The 18,476-nt window shown below is 44.9% G+C and overlaps 1 protein-coding gene across 1 annotated transcript in view; it reads left to right on the forward strand.

The window, feature by feature from the left end:
* The first annotated feature begins 710 nt into the window (after positions 1-710).
* The window catches only part of CNTN2 (contactin 2), a 75,834-nt gene continuing 58,068 nt past the window's right edge, over positions 711-18,476 (forward strand). Inside the window, exon 1 of the mRNA XM_063142287.1 lies at positions 711-785. The gene's annotated coding sequence lies outside the window, so the exon portion shown is untranslated. The remainder of the gene's footprint in view (positions 786-18,476) is intronic.

The following is an 18,476-nucleotide window of genomic DNA, read 5'->3' on the forward strand; positions in this document are numbered from 1 at the left end:
AGAGAACTAGCCCTAGGATGCACATCTTTCTAAACCGGACCTTGCTTGCTGCAAATTAAATTTAGTGTCATACATATGCAAATCAAATATTTCCGGGGGGGGGGGAAGGGTGCTTGGAAGTCTGGATCTCTTTGGAATTTTGATTACCTGAGAACATTATAGGGAGCGGGGGAGGGATTTCCCTCTTTCTTTTCCCCGGAGCCCTAATGACCGGGTGGAGCCCAATGAGACCCAGCTCAACAAAGTGTTGCAAGGGACTGGTCTGCCTGGAGATGGGCGAGTGCTAAAAGCAGCAGCAGCTGAGGAGGAAGGAGCCCATGTATTATGTATGCTGCTGCAAGTCACTCTCGCAGGCGCTGACTGGTCCTGGCAAACGAAGTGAAGGCGGAGTGAAAAGGGAGGGGGAACCAACCCCCACCCCTAGGCCCTTCTAACGTCGGTGGGGAGGTGTGGGGAGGGAGGAGGGAGGGAGAGAGAGAGGGAAAGAGAGAGAGAGAGAGAGAGAGAGAGAGAGCGCAGGAAAAGGGAGGAGCACATCCTAATGCAGAGATGCTGCAGTGGCTCAGGGCGCGCACACATAACACAGGCGACCAGGCAGGCAGGCGGCGAGCGGCAGCAGCAGCGCCACCCGGGGAAGGCTCACCTGCAGCAGGAGCAGAGCAGCAGGCGGGAGCGGGAAGGTGGCGGCTGCCACTGCCGCCGCCGCCGCATCGGGGGCTCCGAGGCTTTCCGCGCCCAGGCACGCTGCGCACAACACGTGCCGATCCGGCCACTCTCCGCCCAAGGTAGGGGGTGGGGGGTTGTCTCGTCTGTTCCTCTGCCTCTTCGGCTTGGGTTTCTGGCAGGCGTGGGAGCTGCGCGCGAACTTTCCACCCCCTTTCTCGGCCCTGGCCGGTTCCTTTATTGGGTGGGTGGGAGGGGTGGCTGTGTGTGAAAGAGAGATCCGCGAGCGCCGGCATCCCGCCCAAGAACGGGGGGTCTAATGGGGGTGGCGAGTTTTTATGTATTTGTTTCCGGGCGCAGTCTAGCGCTGGGCATCGCCAGGGGGTTGGCAGTGCCCAGAAGATGAAGAGGGTCTGTAATTTGGGGCGGAGGTGGTGGGCACGAAGGGCCCCTATTTAAACGTGTTGATCGGCTGACATGCTTTGATGGGGCAGAGAAAGAAGTGATGGGAGCCCCTCCCTCCCGCTTCTCCGATTTCGGACTTGATTCCTGGACAGGTACCATGATGATGTAGGTATGGCCAGGGAAAGAACTGTCAGAGTTGATCATCTGTATCTGAAGTTAAGGAGATCTGGAGAAGGGTGCCGGGCTGAAGGATGTGGTCAGTTTGAGGAGTTCTTGTACTGCAGGCAGCTTCTCTCTCTCTCTCTCTCCACTCCTCATTAAGGTTGCAGTGAAAAGGGAGCTCTGGCTTCTGGTGTGTGGGTGTTCTGTGGGTGTTTACTTCTCTTTGGAGTCCATTAAGCCATTTTAGAGACATTGCAGGTGGCTGGAGATGCATACAGTAGCTGGAGGAGAGGTTATCGGGGCAGGGAGGGAAGCGGCCTTCATGACTGGACGGCTTCAGACAAGGAGTAGAGGAGAATGGATCCATGCCCATTCTCTGTTCCATTGATTTTATGTTTCATGATTTGGACCTAGACCAGACCTGCACAACTTGTGACTCACCAAGCTGAACGGAGCCCATCAATTTTGTAAGGGGCTTCACCAGGGGCTTTATAATAATACTCAAATTTGACTTTGCTTCTGGCTTGGGACATCAAAGACCTGGGCATAAGGTGAGAGGTAGAGTTAAGGACCTGGGAGGACCCAATACTTGACTGATGGGCTCCTACGTTTGGCATAGTGGGCCATAAATTGTGCTGCAGGCCGGACCTAGACAGGTTTTAGATTCTTTGGGATCAGGGCTAAAGCAAGTACTAAATTAATTTAAAATTGGGTGGTGGGAGGTGTGCTTTTTTCATCTAAAGAACATGTTGACATGTTTTGATCAGTGAAAGGCCCCTGCTGCAGCTGGCTTTTGTGGACTGCTCCTAGGACCATGGGAAGCTGCCTTATACCAAGTTAGGTCATTTGATCCATCTAGGCCAGTATTGTCGACACTGATTGGCAGTAGCTCTCCAAGGTTTCAGGTAGAAATTTTCCCAGCCCTACCTGGAGATGCCAGCGATTGAACCTGGAATCTCCTGCATGCAAGACATGTGCTCAACCACTGAGCTACAGCCCTTTCCTCTGAGGTATCCAGCATTGTGTGCAACCATCTGTTACTGTTCCAACTCAGGCAATATGATATCCTTTTACCCCTTGCATTGCATGGCTTTCTGACCCCACTGTTCACAAACTCTTTTCTCTGTATCCACATGTTTGTGTATAATCTTCTACATTGATATCTGGCTAACTGAGGGTGACACTATATCCTCTGACAAAGTGGGTGCCAGTCTATGAAAGCTTCTACCAGAATATATATGTTACAGAGCCATCCTTAGTGAGATGAGTGGTGGTGGTGGTGGTGGGGAAATGGCCTACCAAATTGTGCCAACCAGGACTTGAAAGGGTGGAGCCACAGGTTTATTTCTCTGGGTTTTTTTTCCCAGGGCGATGTACGGTTTTCTTATTTTACTATGCCAGCTCCAGGCTGGTTTAAGTGCAGGGCCCAGATTGGAGAATTGGACCAGGTGGCTTTGCATGTAACTACATGGGCCAGTGAGTGTAGGAGGGGCAGTGGGGGGGTGTCTTTGCCATGGCAGAGCCATCCCCTTGCTGGCGGAGGAGCACCTCTGGCAGATCCAAATGCTCTCCTCCTATCAACATATGGGTGGGGGGCAGCATATGATTGCATCTGTAAGATTGGAGCCAGGATCTGTCTTCCTCCTGAAGAAGGGCTCTACTCGTGGAAGGTCTCTCCTCCCACTTTTGGGGGATCCCTCTTCCCTCCTTCCCTGCTAGCACAGATCAACCAGTTTGTTAGGGTCTCACACTCTGCATAGCATTTTCATGGGCTGGAGGAGCTGCCCTGGGAAGGAGGGGGCAGGGCAGCCCCCTTCTGCCAGTGCAGTTCCTCCAGCCTAAATCTGGATGCAACTCTTAGTCTTTAAGGTGCAACAGAAATCTTGGTTGCTTTTACAGCTGAGTGGTCTAGACTAGTGGCATTCCCTAAATGTGAGGCTTCAGCCATGGCTTTCTGGATCAAATAACTGAAGCTATTGCATTTTTGTTGGGCATAGACCACAGTATGCCAGAGCCTCATAAGTTGTGATATCAGCTTTATATTTTCTTTAAGGCCAACATTAGTTGTAAGCATTTTAATTTGAACAGGACAATCATTCATAAATGTATAATTTTGCAAAGGGCTTCTTTCTTTATATTCTTTACTGGTGGCAGGTAGCATAAAGCAGCAACAAATCTTAAGAGCACTAGTCAAGTTATAGATGATCTTACACAATCTACCACACAGTATAAGGCTTTAAGACATCAACCTCCATCTTCCTTCCATGCCAAGGTCCTGCCAATTTAACTGTTAATGTTTTGGATCACTGTCCTTTAACCAGACAACACTTCACATAAAGCCTTGTAGATTTAACCTCAGCATATTCCTGCCCCTCCTACACTCACTGGCCCATCTGGCTACATGCAAAGCCACCTGGTCCACTTCTCCTACTTATACACACACAGCTGTTAAGAAGGCTGCTCTGAATATGTGAGGAGGTGGGGGGGCAGATAATTAAGAACATGCGGAGAAACTGCCTGAAGTATGAATTAACTTGAAAACAAGGTAACTGCTTGTGAAAACACATTACATGGCTGGCCTGTCTCTTTAGCAGAACCTATGATATGGGAGCCCTGAACACACACCATTATTGGTGCATTCAATATTATTGGTATGATCATGATGATTTATTGGCAATCCAAAGTGGATAACTACTAGATTCAGAAAGTGCAGCATCCTGTTGTTCCCTCATGTCCGTTCCTGATCTAGGAGCAGAGGCAGGCATTGGTACAAGTCCTATTTAGAATTACCAGGTTATTTTCTAGCATGGCTCCTATATGTTTAAGAAGTGTGTGATGGGCAGAAACTCAGTAGGTGAAGCATTTCTTAGCACGGTGGTTCAGTCACAAGAAAAGAATCACCTGCTGAATGTTGTTCTGTCACATAGTTATTACAAGCTACAGGAGCCCTGCAAAAAGATAAAATAAAAAATAGTATTTCTGTAAACCTATGTTTGTACTAGTGTGTTTCTCCCATCTCTGGGATCAGAAGCTTGACACACACACACACACACCCAATCAGTTTTTGGTCATGGTTTATCTGCTTACATCGTTTTTGTTTCATTGCACATTCTAGAATTTTGATGTTGTTTACTAAGAGAACCTGCACATTTTCAGACATATTACACCACCCCAAGAGTTGTTAACTCTTTGTATGAAATCCTGAGATATGGTACCCATTCTATACTCACTCTTTTTGAGAGAATGAACATTTCCCTTACCATCTAGTTTTATACCAGAGATTCTTATGAGTAGAAAATATTTTTTCGATTTCTCCTTCATTACTTGGGAATAGTACAAGCCTGGGCTAGAGGATATGAGAAAGAAACCAAAAGGAAGAGAGGAGACATTCTTTTCCTCTTTGGAATAGACCACAAGGGTTGCCTATTGGTTATATTTGCTTAGCTGGTGAAGTTGAGATGGGAGTGGACAGTCTTATAGGAATGAGCTCTGGCATAATTGAGCTTAGGATCTGGGTGAGAGTAAGAAACTAAGCAAGATCCTGGGACATGAATAAGGGAAGCACAGCAGGAAGTCAAGTTTTATAGCTTGTGACGTTGTTAAGAGATAACCTAGAAACCGAGGCTCATTTGGGTTTGCACATCACATATTAAAAAGCTGCTAGCATGTGGGTATGTTTAAGCAATTGTCTGCAATTAACATCACATGCAGATATCGAAACCAAGCTTTCTCTATCAGGCAGGTGGTTGGCCACTGTGTGGGAACAATGGTGAACTAAATGGACCTTTGGTCTGATCCAGCATGGCTCTTCTTACGTTCTACAAAAACAGTGCTGGTTACAGTTGCCCATCTACAGTAGCTATACTCCACAGGGAATCAAACGATCCTGCATGCTTTGTCCTTGCTAGTAAAACTCTAGTTTTCCTCTCTCATTTGACAGGGATTTGTTCCATCGATTTATAAAGCTAGATCTTAGCAGCATTGTGTTTGCTTTGGGGAAGGCAGGTTATGCAGATTGGGGAGATTTTAAAGAATGGGGAAAGGAAAGCAGTGGGGTTTCTTAGCTTTCAAACTTCTGCATTTCATGGAGTATAAGTAATATTGTTTTTATAACAGATCTTTTTAATGAATGACAGTCAAAATGTGGCATTTTATTTTAAAAATATATGTTAGGTAGGACTGTGGTATGCTCAAATATATGCAAATTAGGTTTCTTTAGAAAATATTACAGTCTGGCTACAACCCTACATTCAGGCCACAGAGTCCTCAGAAGCAGAAGCCAGGGTGGAAGAAAAGCAAATTTTAGTAGTTCTTATATTAACAAAGCTACTGAGAACATGCTAGACAGGAGCAGCTGCTGACACCAAATTTCATGGCATTACCTAGTTGTCAGAAGGCTTGGTGTCTTAGCACAGGCCTGGGCTTAGCCATAGGTGATGAGCAGCTCTGCCACGGGTCAAGCAGGCAGAGTTGGGAGGAGGTCCTTTAGGGTAGCCACTCGCCAGAGCCTTCTCCAAAAAGACCCTCCCTGAGGTAAAGTGCCTGCTGGACTGTGGGGAAACTTCCCCAACCTGGTCCCCTCCACATGTGTTGGACAACAACTCCCAGAATGCCTGGCTGGGGCATACTGGAAACTGTAGTCCAACACATATGGAGGGCATAAGGCTGGACTATTCCGTTGAAAAGGTGGTGCTCTTAAGAATGGATGTTGGTGTGGGGACAGCCATTGCCCCACAGAAAACCAGCTATGCACCATTCCTCATACTTTCAGCCCTCATTTCCTTTTTAGCAATCTCGGCTTGCTGGTATCCCTCTTGTTCCCTTCTTTGTGCAATATATTGCATGGAGGGAGATTAATTGGGGAATGCTTCAGAGTGAACCAAGTGACTCCCTTTGAATGTCTTTTGCTGTTGAATTGGGATCTTAATCCTCTTTGGTATATTAGGATCAGTCTGTTCTCCCTAGTGTGGAGGAAGGGATTTTAGGGGTTGGATCAGACTCAGAATCTGGAGAAGTGTATCAGCCAAGACAGGAAGCACGGGGGGTGATTCTCCAAGGGCCTTGCTAGACGAGGCCTTAGCGCGCCTTCCGACCCGGTTTCCCTGCTGTGCGTCCAGATGACGCACAGGGGAATCCGGAGGCAGGCCGCGCTGAGGCCTCCTCCAACGCGCCATAAGCGAATTCGCTTATGGCGCGCCTTTTCCCCAGCTCCGGCCTCAGGCCGGAGCTGGGGAACGTCTAAGGACTTCCGCGGCTTTTTGCGGCTACTCACTTACTCACGAGTAGCCGCGAAAAGCCGCGGACCTGCCTGGCACAGTGCTCATACGAGTGCTGTGCCCATCGGCCCGGGGGGGGGAGAGAGGGGAGGGCAAAGGATGGCAGGGTGGGTGGCACGGGGGCAGGGCGGGTGGGTGGCACGGGGGCAGGGCATTGCCCGGGCAAGCGCGCTCGCCTGCTTGCTCGGGCGGCGCAATCACACCCGCCCTGCCCCCGTGCCACCCACCCTGCCATCCTTCCCCCCCCCGTAAAAATAACCCCCCAAAACCGGACTTACCAGTCCGCCGTCTTCGGGCTGCACCCGGCCCCTTTAACAACAACAACAACGAAAAATGACGGACGCCGCAGGGACTCGACATCCCTGCGCGTCGTGCGTGTGGAAGCCTGGGGGAGGCGCGCTAACGTTAGCGCGCCTCGGCCCTGCCTCCCTGCCGGCGTAAGCTGGCAGGTCTAGCAAAGCCCCAAGACTTTTCAGGAGTCAAGGATGAATCTTCCTGAGAGCTTATCAGACAGGATGCTGAAGGCTCAGAGACCATTCCCCACCACCACCTCTGGGAACCCAGCCTCTGTTGGAGGGGGAGGGGACTTATGAGTTGACAAATTCAGAGTCCGCCCCAGGGTCAAGTGGGTGGAGTTGAGAGGTAGGAGAAGGTCCCTTAGGGTAACCACTCGCCAGAGCCTTCTCCAGAAAGACCCTCCCTGAGGTAAAGTGCCTGTTGGACTGTGGGGAAACTGTACAGTTTTAGTGGAAAGGCAATTGCCTAGCTTTGATAGGCTGGTTAACCTTAGAGGACAGCGCCTGGCATTCACACTCTCATCAGGTGTGAAGAGATGTTTATTTGTTGAATACACCACAGACCTCTTTATTGTCTCGCAACTCAGCAGGAGGGCTTGTAATCACAACATTTGCAGGCATTGTACCAAAAAGCAACATCTCCAGAATTACTAAAGCAAAGCAATATTTATTCAACCTTCCAAAATGTTCCCAGTATTTATTCAAGATGTACACAGATACACACGCTACAAGCCAGCCTTCCCGGAGGTTCCCTCTGTTTACCAATGTGAAAGTGTGAAGAAGACAGGCTAGGGCTTAGCCATAGGCGGAGGACAACTGCCTTATCAAGCCTGATAATGAGGTGGGGTCTTCAGAGAGAGACAAACAGAGACACACACACACACACACACACACACACACACACACACACACAGAGAGAGAGAGAGAGAGAGAGAGAGAGAGAGAGAGAGAGAGAGAGAGAGAGAGAGAGAGAGAGAGAGAGAGAGACTCATTTTCTATTTCTCACTTTCTTCTGGGTTCTGTGGTTATTTTTGCAGTCTTGTTTTTCATTAAAAAATAACAACATAGACCTCATTGTTCTCTTCATTGATATGTCATGGTTTGATCTTACTATTTTACTTACCTTTGAACTTCTTTTAAGTTTTGATTAAATCAATTTCAGGACGGTGTTTGTTTGTTTTTAACCATGCAGGAGCTGTCTATTATCTCTCTTTCACCTCATTTGCTAAGACATTGTTCTTGGTTTATTTAGGTGCCACTCTGGCCAGGAAAGTTCCTCTCCAAAGATATTTACTAGAGACCTTTATTTATTTCCTTTAGGCAACTGACTAAAAAAAGGAACACTATCTACCAACGTCTTTGAACAGCTTTCTGTAAATGGTTGCTCCTTGGTTTCTGACTTCTGAGACAGGAGTGTTGTATGTTTTGATGAATTAAAAAATGCATTTGAACATTTATGCAAATAGGAAATCAGAGTATAACGGTGCAATCCTATGCATGTTTAGACCGGGGGGGGGGGGGGGGAGGAGGCCTACAATTCCTACAACTCCCAGCATTCCAAGAAGCAGTGCTGGCTGGGGAATGTTGGGAGTTGTAGGACTTTTTGTCTAAGCATGCATAGGATTGGACCCTAAATCTTTTAAATAAATGAATAGCCCAGGATGTGTTGCTTTTCCAAGAAGATTGCAATTCTGAGGTGGCTTTGTACTCACTCTCCTTCTTTTGGCCATTTCCCAGCTCCTTGTCTTGGCTTTAAAGGGTCAGAACAAGCAGCAGAGAGAACCTTGAAACTGGTCCACATAGGCCCCAAAGTGTAAGCCCTGAGTAAAAGAGCGCAGTCTTCTGTCCTGGGCCCAATCTACATGGAAACGTTTTCAGAAGCATTTTGTGGTTATATCTGGATTTTAATGAAATCTCTTTGGTCTGTCAGTGGCACGAAAGCAAGAAAAGCAGAGTATACACTATCTAAAACCCCACTTTCATAGGTCAAGGCACTTGAAATCACCATACTTCAGAGTTGGGTGGGCAGAGTCCTGCAAGTCGACCTAAGTGTCATCAACCATGTAGGTGCTGCTCAGCGAATGAGAGAGGTTTGCTTCCTGCCTCTTTCAATGCTCCCCTACTCAGGGAAGTTTAATGGGAAAGATTAATTACATCCCATAGTTTATCCCACACATCTCCCCTCACCTCTACACAGAAATGAAACTGCACAACCGAGAAATAGTGCAGAGTAAAGGTGAGCAACAAAATAGTGTTACTGCATAATAATTCTAAGTGGAGGAAAATGCCTGAGTCCGAAGCAGCTACTGCCAATGCGGGGTGGGGTGGGGGAATGGGTAGAAGAGATGTCCCCACCCTTTGACCAGTTCACAGCCAGGTCTCAGACACTGGGCACACTACAGCGGATCCACTGTATAGCGGAACAGTGCAGCACTTTTAAGGGGAAAAGACACACTAAAAGGACCTCTCTCTCTCTCTCTCTCTCTCTCTCTCTCTCTCCCCCCTCCCTTGTAGCCTCAAGGCTTTTGAGGCTACAATCATACCCACTTACCTGCGGATAAGCCTCACTTAATATTTACTACTGAGTAAACATACTGCTGATTTGTCTTCACCAGTGTTAAACAAGCTTCAATTATAGGAGAAAGTGTTCTAGAAACAGCAGATCATTGAGAGGCCTTCTTGGTAATCAGCAATCATGCCTCATTACTGCATAATGCTCCTTCCTGACTGGCAGTTATTCTCTGCCCACTGGCACAAAATATCCATGACATTTATTTTCTGGTCTTTTTTCATTTATTGATTTCTCTTTTTTATTTAGTGCTGTGTTTTGATGCATTCCATTCCATATTTTGCTAGCCATTTGTGGAGAATGACTAATCAACCCTCTGTTCGTATTTCTTTTCCTTCATCCCTTCTCTGTTGTTTATTCGTTCTGTCCTTGCTTTTCAGTATCTCTAACAAAACAACAACAACAACACCTATTTGCATCTTCTGTATTCTGATTTGCTTGCACTCCTAGAGACTTATAACAGGCTGTAGCCCCACTGGTCTTAAATGTGTGATTTCTAAATTCTCAAATGGACTCTAACTTCGCGTTAGAGTTTTGTCTGTGGGTGGCATGCATATTCATGATTCCTGGCACAGAAAATGATATTGTGTAATCCAAGAGTCATGTGCCAGCATCCCTTGCGAAACTTCAAGAGATCCTGGGACATGTTTTTCTGACCACACGCTGCTTCATTAGTGCTTCCTCAAATACTGACAATTCAAAGAGGGACTTGGGTTGTATGGGAAGCTGATCAGACCATGGATAGGAGCATTGTAAATGCTTATTATAGCTGTTTATACGGGCAAATAATTACTAATAATAATCCTTGCTAGCAATGTAACAGTACTTTAAGTGCCTGCTACCTCTTTGTACCATTCATCCTGTACCAGATAAAATGGCTTGGGTGCCAATGTGTTCATTATGAGTGGTTTCAACGTTATGTTCCAAATGAGGGGAATATATTTTAAAATTATATTTCAAATGATAGGAAAGTAAAATGAATGGCTGTTTCTGGTTGTTCTTACCTCTGTATGCCTACTTGTTTACTTGACTCTTTGTTTCCAGTCTTACCTGTTAGATGTCATAATTGTTGTCCGTTTACGCGAAGTACATTAGGTGCTAGACATGCAAATAGTTCTGAGATGAGAGTAGGAATTAATGTAATGGCTGCTGATGTCACAAAAACACAGATGGTTCTCTAAAACAGGGAGAAGCAATGTTTTCTCTATGGGCTCTGTAGAGGGGGGATGTATTATTTATTTTTATTTATTTATTTATTTAAGGATTTTTATGCCGCCCTTCAGCCAAAAAAGGCTCTCACGGCGGCTTACAAAAGTATTTCTTGACAGTCCCTGCCCACAGGCTTACAATCTAAAAGACATGACACAAAAGGAAAGGGGATTGGGAGGGAGGAGGAGGAGGGGGGATTAGGAGGTGCTCTTGTAGGTGAAAGGTTCTTACTTGTCACTTCCCCCTTCTCTCTCAGATTACAGATAGCAGTTCTCTCATTTGCACTCCAAAGTTTAGAAGGAAGAAGACGGTGTTTTAAGTTTATGCTTCTGGTTACAATTTTTAAAAATAGTTTTGGTGTTCTTTTGGATGAGACAGTGTATTTTATCCAATTGTTGTTCTGTTCTATTTTTAGCTGCATTGAATATCTCTAGATAGAAAAAAGATTTATTTATTTATTTACATAAATCAACAAAGAAGTGATTGTGTTGGTCAAGATACCATGACAGCATGAGCAGGACTGTGAGATGTAGGTACTTCATAGAATCATAGAATAGTGGAGTTGGAAGGGGCCTATAAGGCCATCGAGTCCAACCCCCTGCTCAATGCAGGAATCCACCTGAAAGCATCCCTGACAGATGGTTGTCCAGCTGCCTCTTCAAGGCCTCTAGTGTGGGAGAGGCCACAACCTCCCTAGGTCATTGGTTCCATTGTCGTACTGCTCTAACAGTCATGCCCAGTCTCAAGGGCAGGCAAGCACCTTGGCCAGCAGACCAACTCTGTCCAAACTCCAACTAGACCAGTTTTTTTTTGTTCTTTATTAAGCAATAGTAGTGTTTCCTATGTTAGTGCCTGATCTTCCCAGTCCTTTGTTTTCCAGTAGTAGATGGATGAGGCTTTCTAGTAGTAGGCTGTTCTAAAGAGCACTGTGGGATTGGTGCTTTAACTTTTAAAACAACGACTCAGGATTAAAACTGAAGCCCCCCCCCTGGACCCGATGGTATTAGACAACTACCACCCAGTCTCAAACACCCCTTTTTTAGGGAAGGTACTTGAGAGAGTTGTGGCGGAGCAACTGCAGGCACTCTTGGAGGATACTGATTATCTGGACCCATCCCAGTCTGGGTTCCGATCTGTTTACGGGACTGAATCAGCCTTGGTCGCCCTGATGGATGACCTTTATCAAGAGAGGGATGGGGGAATGCAACCCTGATAATCCTGCTCAATCTCTCATCGGCTGTTGATACCATCAACCATGGTATCCTCCTGGATCGACTCTGTGGGATGGGCATTGGAGGCACTGTGCTACAGTGGTTCCAGTACTACCTATGGGGTCGTTTTCAGAGAGTAGCATTGGGTGAACACTCCTCGGCCCCTTGGCAATTGAGCTATGGAGTGCCGCAATGTTATTGTCCCCAATGTTATTTAACATCTATATGAAGACGTTGGGAGCTGTCATTAGGGGATTTGGAGCTAAATGCCACCAATATGCTGATGACATGCAGCTCTATCTCCCTGTGACAACTGAATCAGGTGAGGCTGTGCAGGTCCTGGACCAGTGCCTAGACTTAGTAATGGGCTGGATAAGGACCAATAAACTGAGATTGAATCCTGGCAAGACGGAAGCCCTATGGGTGAGTGGTTCCCGAGTCTGGGAGACAGGCTCATTGCCTGTTCTGGATGAGGTTGCACTGCCTCTGAAAGATAAGCTTCGTAGTTTGGGGGTACTCTTAGACCCATCTCTGTCGCTGGAGGCTCAAGTGGCCACCACGGCTCGGAGTGCCTTTTACCAGCTTTGGCTGGTTTGCCAACTACGGCCTCTCCTGGTCAGGGATAGCTTGGCTACGGTGGTACAGGCATTGGTAACCTCAAGGTTGGATTACTGCAATGCACTCTATGTGGGGCTGCCCTTGAAGCTGCTCCGGAAGCTGGAGCTAGTGCAGAATGCTGCAGCTCGGCTGTTGTAGGGTGACCATATGGAAAGGAGGACAGGGCTCCTGTATCTTTAACAGTTGCATAGAAATGGGAATTTCAGCAGGTGTCGTTTGTATATATGGAGAACCTGGTGAAATCCTTCTTCATCATAACAGTTAAAGCTGCAGGAGCTATACTAGAGCAACCAGATTTAAAAGAGGGCAGGGCATCTGCACCTTTAACTGTTGTGATGAAGAGAGAATTACACCAGGTTCCACATACTTACAAAGGACACCTGCTGAAATTTCCTTTTCAATACAACTGTTAAAGATACAGTTGCCCTGTCCTCCTTTTCGTATGGTCACCCTAGGCTGTTGTCTGGAGCTGCCCCTTTCCAGCATGTAACTCCTCTGCTTAGGGAACTGCACTGGCTGCCTATTTGCTACCGGGCCAGGTTTAAAGTTCTTGTACTTGTGTCCAAAGTCCTAAACAACTTGGGACCAGGATACCTGAGAGAGCACCTTCTCCCCTACCAAGCTACCTGGTCACTGAGGTCATCTGAGGGTCTGCTCCTTGTGGTTCCACATAGATCCATCCTCCGATTGGAGTCCACCAGGAGAAGAGCCTTCAGCATGGTGGCTCCCCTCCTATGGAATTACCTGCCTCTGGACGTCAGGCAGGTGCCAAGTTTGTGCTCCTTTCGGTGCCTCCTGAAAACATCATTATTCCAGGAAGCCTTTCCTTAGTGTCCAGCTATGAGTCACTGTATTTGCTTCTTTAAAATCTGTTTTAACTGTTTTATTCTGTTTTTATTTTCATTTTATGTTATACACCGCTCCAAAATTTTCAATGGGGAGCGGTATATAAATATTGTAAATAAATAAATAATAAATAAAACAGAGTGTTTGTTTGAGAAACAAATTCTATCAGAGGTTTCCATTCAGATATGAATGTAACTGTCATGTCTTGTTTTGGTCTACCTTCATCTCAGGATTAATTAATAAGGGGACGAAATACTTGCGGACAACGCCAAAAAATTAGTCTGCAAGTCCCAAACTTCTGCATTGGTTCAAGATAACAGATTGAGTACTAATAATAAATAATATAGGATTAATAATAATAAATAATATAGGATTGTATCTAATGTTAGTCTCACTTAAGAGTAAACCCATTGAAAAAACACATTAAGATTAGATACAACCGATTGTCTCATGGCACAAATATATTCTCATGATGATTGTTTGATATGGGCCATGTTTTCCCCCATCTCTCATTTTCACCCAAGAGCTAAGAGAATGTAGAAACTGCAAGATTTATATCTTTCCCATAGAAAAATAGCAAAAATAAAAAATCCCCACTCCAAAGAACCCAACCAATCTAAACCTATCTTTATAGCTCTGATTTGACAGGTTGAGCCATTTCACTATTCTTTTAAAAGGAATCTCTGTGTGGGTGTGTATAATGTTTCCTCAAATTCAAATTTCAAAAGCTGAAATTTAAAAGTATTCAAACTGTAAAAAGTAAAATATGAATTGTAAATATTTTGCTCATTTTTGTATTGGGGAGGATACCTAATACTGTATGGTGTGGTTGTGGCAAATCATCCCTAGTCAAATGGTAATGCTGTCTTGTCACGTTAAGGCTGCAATCCTATACACACTTACCTGAGAGTAAGTCCTATTAAACTCAGTGGAGTTTGCTTCTTAGTAAACATGTATAGGATTGCACTGTAAGATATCTTTTCTTAAGATGCTCTGTGCAAGAAATTCCTTTACATTCTTCAATAAAGCTTGATGCTTTACAGCCACTGCAGAAGCCAGGAGACATTAATCATTAGCTGATTTTGATCAGTAGTCAGCTTCCATTAAGGAATTAAGGAATCAGTGACCTATAGAACGCAAGGAGAGCCAAAGATAAGTCACTGATGCATCTTGGAACTATTTGTTCTATCTAAAAAACAATTATAATAAGCAGCCAGAGAGAAATAGCCAATAGCTTTAGGTCTTGCCATTCCAGCCAAGCAGGGAAGTAAATTGGTCATCAGGATCTTGCCAAATGGCAAAGAGCAGGTGAGGGTTCTGTGAAGGAGTGGGAAATTGCTAGTATCACATCAAATAAAAGCAACATCCTCCTTATTCCCAACTTTATTCATCCCAGAGAGGTTTACAACGTTTTAAAATTACAATTTCATAAAAACAACAATCTAAAACAATCAATCAAGGAGCCAGTGGTTTAAACCAAATATTATCTAAAACACTAGCTGGCTGGAATAGTAATTGGTGAAAAACAGAGATGGGAGGGGCTCACTGCACTTCACTAGGGAAGGTATTCCATAATCTGGACGCAGCCAATGAGAAGCGCTGTGCGTGTGTGTGAGTGATCTCGGACAAATTTGTCAGTTTCCCTTTCTCTGCACAGGGATGTGCGAATCAACATAGTTTGAGTTTTCAAAAGTTCTCCAAATTCCATTGCAAAGCTCATTTCAACTCAAGTCTGTATCAGATTATGAGTGTTGTTGTTTTTCTTTTAGCATGTAAGCCTATGCATATTTTCATTCGTATTTTTCCAAATTGTGCATCAATTATGTGCATTTTTGATACAGGTAGGATGATATGGAAGGAGCTATCCTAGGCCCAAGCCAGTTAGGGCTTTAAAGATCATCACCAACACTTTGAATTGTGCCCGAAAGCTGATCAGCCCATTCTTCAAACTGCACAACAGCATCTGTAGTTAGTGTGTGTTCATGTGCATGAGAATTTCAGCATGGAGCTGAGCCTTTATCTTGGTAAGATGACATTGATCTCAATCCTTACAGAAAATCCAATTATAATACAATATTAGTTGTGTTTTATGGGAAGCAGCCTTGACGAAATTGGGGATTTCTTTTCAGGAATTTTTAACGTGGCTTCTGCTTCACCATTTATGGAACTCAATTATATTGATTAAAACCCTGAAACTGGCAAATTTCAGTGACGACTCTAGTTTGTGCATTTTTGAATGTGAGGACAATGGGATCTGGAGCATTGATCCATTTTTCTGGCACTGTTCATCACCATCAGCTGCAGATAATCTTGCTCTATTATTAGTAAAGTGGCAGCCAAATGGATGGTTATCACTATTTTGGGAGTGAGGAAATTAAGGTGGAACATGGCGTCGGTTATCTTGAGGCCTCCTCAAGCCAAAGAGGGAGGGGAGAAATCTGGGACCTTTGTGGACTTTGTTGCATCTCTTGCAATAGGAAATAAACCTCCCCGCAGCACAGGCATCTGTATCCTGGCTTTAGCCGCTACAACTGTGTCAGGAATGAGCAGTTATTTGGGGATGCTGCAGGAAGGAAGAGTAATACTCCTACTCAAGTCCTCTGCTGGTCCTCTGACTCTGGGGGGATTAAATGACGCTCATTTATTCTGGTTTTATAGTCCTTGCTCATTGCTTGAGACAGCCTCACATCTCATCCAGTTAAACCCTTTTTTCCTCGCTGGAGGCTGACAGACGGAGGGAAGGAGGAAGCCAGCTCCTGCCAAGCAAGCAGAGCACTGCCAAGCCCTGGAGCCCTGCAGGGTGATGGGCTAGGGCTTTCCCTACCACATGTCAGAGCAAATCAGAACAACTCAAGGGGGCATCACGTGTGAACCTCACGAGGAGCAGGGAGCAGGAGCCAGAGACGCATGGTAGTACTGATGAGAAAAGGCAAGGCAACGGATGAGGGAGACTGAGGGCATGGCCTGACACAGGTGTGCTAGTTTCCCTGGGGAACAATAACCGTGAATGTGTGTAAGTGGCAATGACAGAGAGAAGAGATGGAGGCCCAGTCAGCTGGCTGGCCCAATGAAGAGGTGGTTTTAGCTGTGTTGGTGAAACGGCCTTATGATGTGATGAGAAGCAATTCAGAAAGGCTGGATAGAAAGCACCGCTGTGTTTAGGGTTGAAAGGGCTTACTGCACAGTAGTGAATTTCTAACATGTCAGATTCAAAGAGGCCTAGGAGTCTCAATCTATGAAGATGCCTGATACATGCATAAGCACACACACACACACCTCTTGGTTGTGTGGGAAAGGCACACTGAACATAATCAGAAGCATCCTTCTTTTCATGTTTCAGGTGCATAGCCCTGGGCTGAGCCCTGAACTTGCGGATAGGTCCTGGGGCAGAATCTCATCTGAGAGGAGGCCCTGTTATCCATTTTTAAAGGCCTATCTTTATCATTCCGTAGAGCAGGAGTGGGGAACTGTGAACTGGACAAGAAGGAAGGCCAGATAGCCTGCATGGCTTCTTGAGAGGAATGAGTAGCCATGCTGAAAATGGGAAGAACTTTCCCCTCAGAATTCTTTGCCTTGGTCAGGGGCAGGATGATCTACAAATCAACTGTGGCTAAGTTCAGGTCAGACTAAAAGAACAAAGGTGTTTTGTGTTCCTAGAGAAAACAGAACCTACTGCTGTTACTAGGGATTCAATGGGACTTATTCCCACCTAAGTGTGTATAGCCTCAATTTATTAGGTTACTCAATGAAACCTCTTTTGATCAACTAAAAAAATGCTTCTAATTAATTGATCAACACATCTCTTTAAAGTTAAGGTACACTCTTCAAGCAGAAAAAAGGCCTACAACTCCCAGCATTCCCCAGTCAGCTGGGATTTATAGGACTTTTTCTCTGTCAAAACATGCATAACCAACCATCAACTATTTAAACTACCATTGGTTATCATGTTGACCAAACCCAGTCGCTTTCCATTCTCACGCACAGAAGGTGATGTTCGATGGTGATTGCTGCGACATATAAAGGTGTCATCTAAGGTTTGTATTTTTCTTTAAAACCATTGTTGAATCCATTTGCACATTTATGGACATGTAAACAATGGCAACTCATAAGATTAACAGACAAATATTTCTTCAACTGAGTGACATCTTGGCTAGGTTATGCTTTGTAACAGCAAACACCAAAGTAATAATAGGAAGATTTTCTAATAGACCTGTAAAAGAGCGCTTTTGCATATGCGAAGCAGGACATATTGAAGATTTCATACATTATATCCTATACTGTCCATTATATAATTCGCCCAGGGCTAAATTTATTCTCCCTTTCCAGACCACCTTAGAAGGCCAATGAGACAGTTTTAAAATTAGATAGCTGTTGGTGGATGTGGACAAATTCATCAGCTATAGGATAGCTTTTTTTTTTTTTTTTTTTTGCGCTAGCTGCAAGAAAAATAAGAGCAGCCGTTCTAAACCATACCACTGTCAAATCCTAAGGGGGTTAAACAGAAGGAATGTTTTAAATCCTGATCATTTTATTGTATTCTTGTTTTATTGTATCAAATGATTTTCTGTTTTATACTTGTGTGCTTTGTGTTTGTATTGTGATGGCCATTAGCTATAAACAATAAAATCTTGAGTGAGGGAGAGTAATAGCTACTGCATTCGGCGCACGCACACACGCAGACACACACACACCAAAATTCTGCCCGTTAGTTCAAATCCTGTACTTGATTCTTCAATCTGTATAATTAATGCAAAATAAACACATTTGCATATATTTCCTTCTAATTCTAGAACTGTTGTGGTTTCCACCCTTTTCTGACCTTGCTCTTGTTCTTTTAATAGCAGTCTGGCTTATATAAATGGAGCCTGGATTAAAAGTGGAATGTCTGTTGCTTATGTATGCATTTAGGCAAATCTCAGGACATCCAAGTCTCCTGTGAGCATCAACATTTATTAAGATGACCAATGCATAGAAAACCTCAACAAAAACTCTCAGGCCAGGCCAGATTTACACCAAGCAGGATATAACCCTTTGAAAGCCATTTGAAAACAGTATATGGAATGTGTCCTGGGCCCCAACAGTTGTCACTGCACTTCAATACTGTTATAATTCAGTAGTGTGGATCCTGCCCAGTACCACTAAGCTCTGAGGCAGCCTGCTTTCACATTTGTCAAATGAGAATTTTCTACAATTCTCTTAAAGGAACAGTATGCGACAAAAA

The sequence above is a fragment of the Elgaria multicarinata genome, chromosome 1, assembly GCF_023053635.1.
Source record: "Elgaria multicarinata webbii isolate HBS135686 ecotype San Diego chromosome 1, rElgMul1.1.pri, whole genome shotgun sequence".
In the NCBI taxonomy this organism is placed as follows: domain Eukaryota; kingdom Metazoa; phylum Chordata; class Lepidosauria; order Squamata; family Anguidae; genus Elgaria; species Elgaria multicarinata.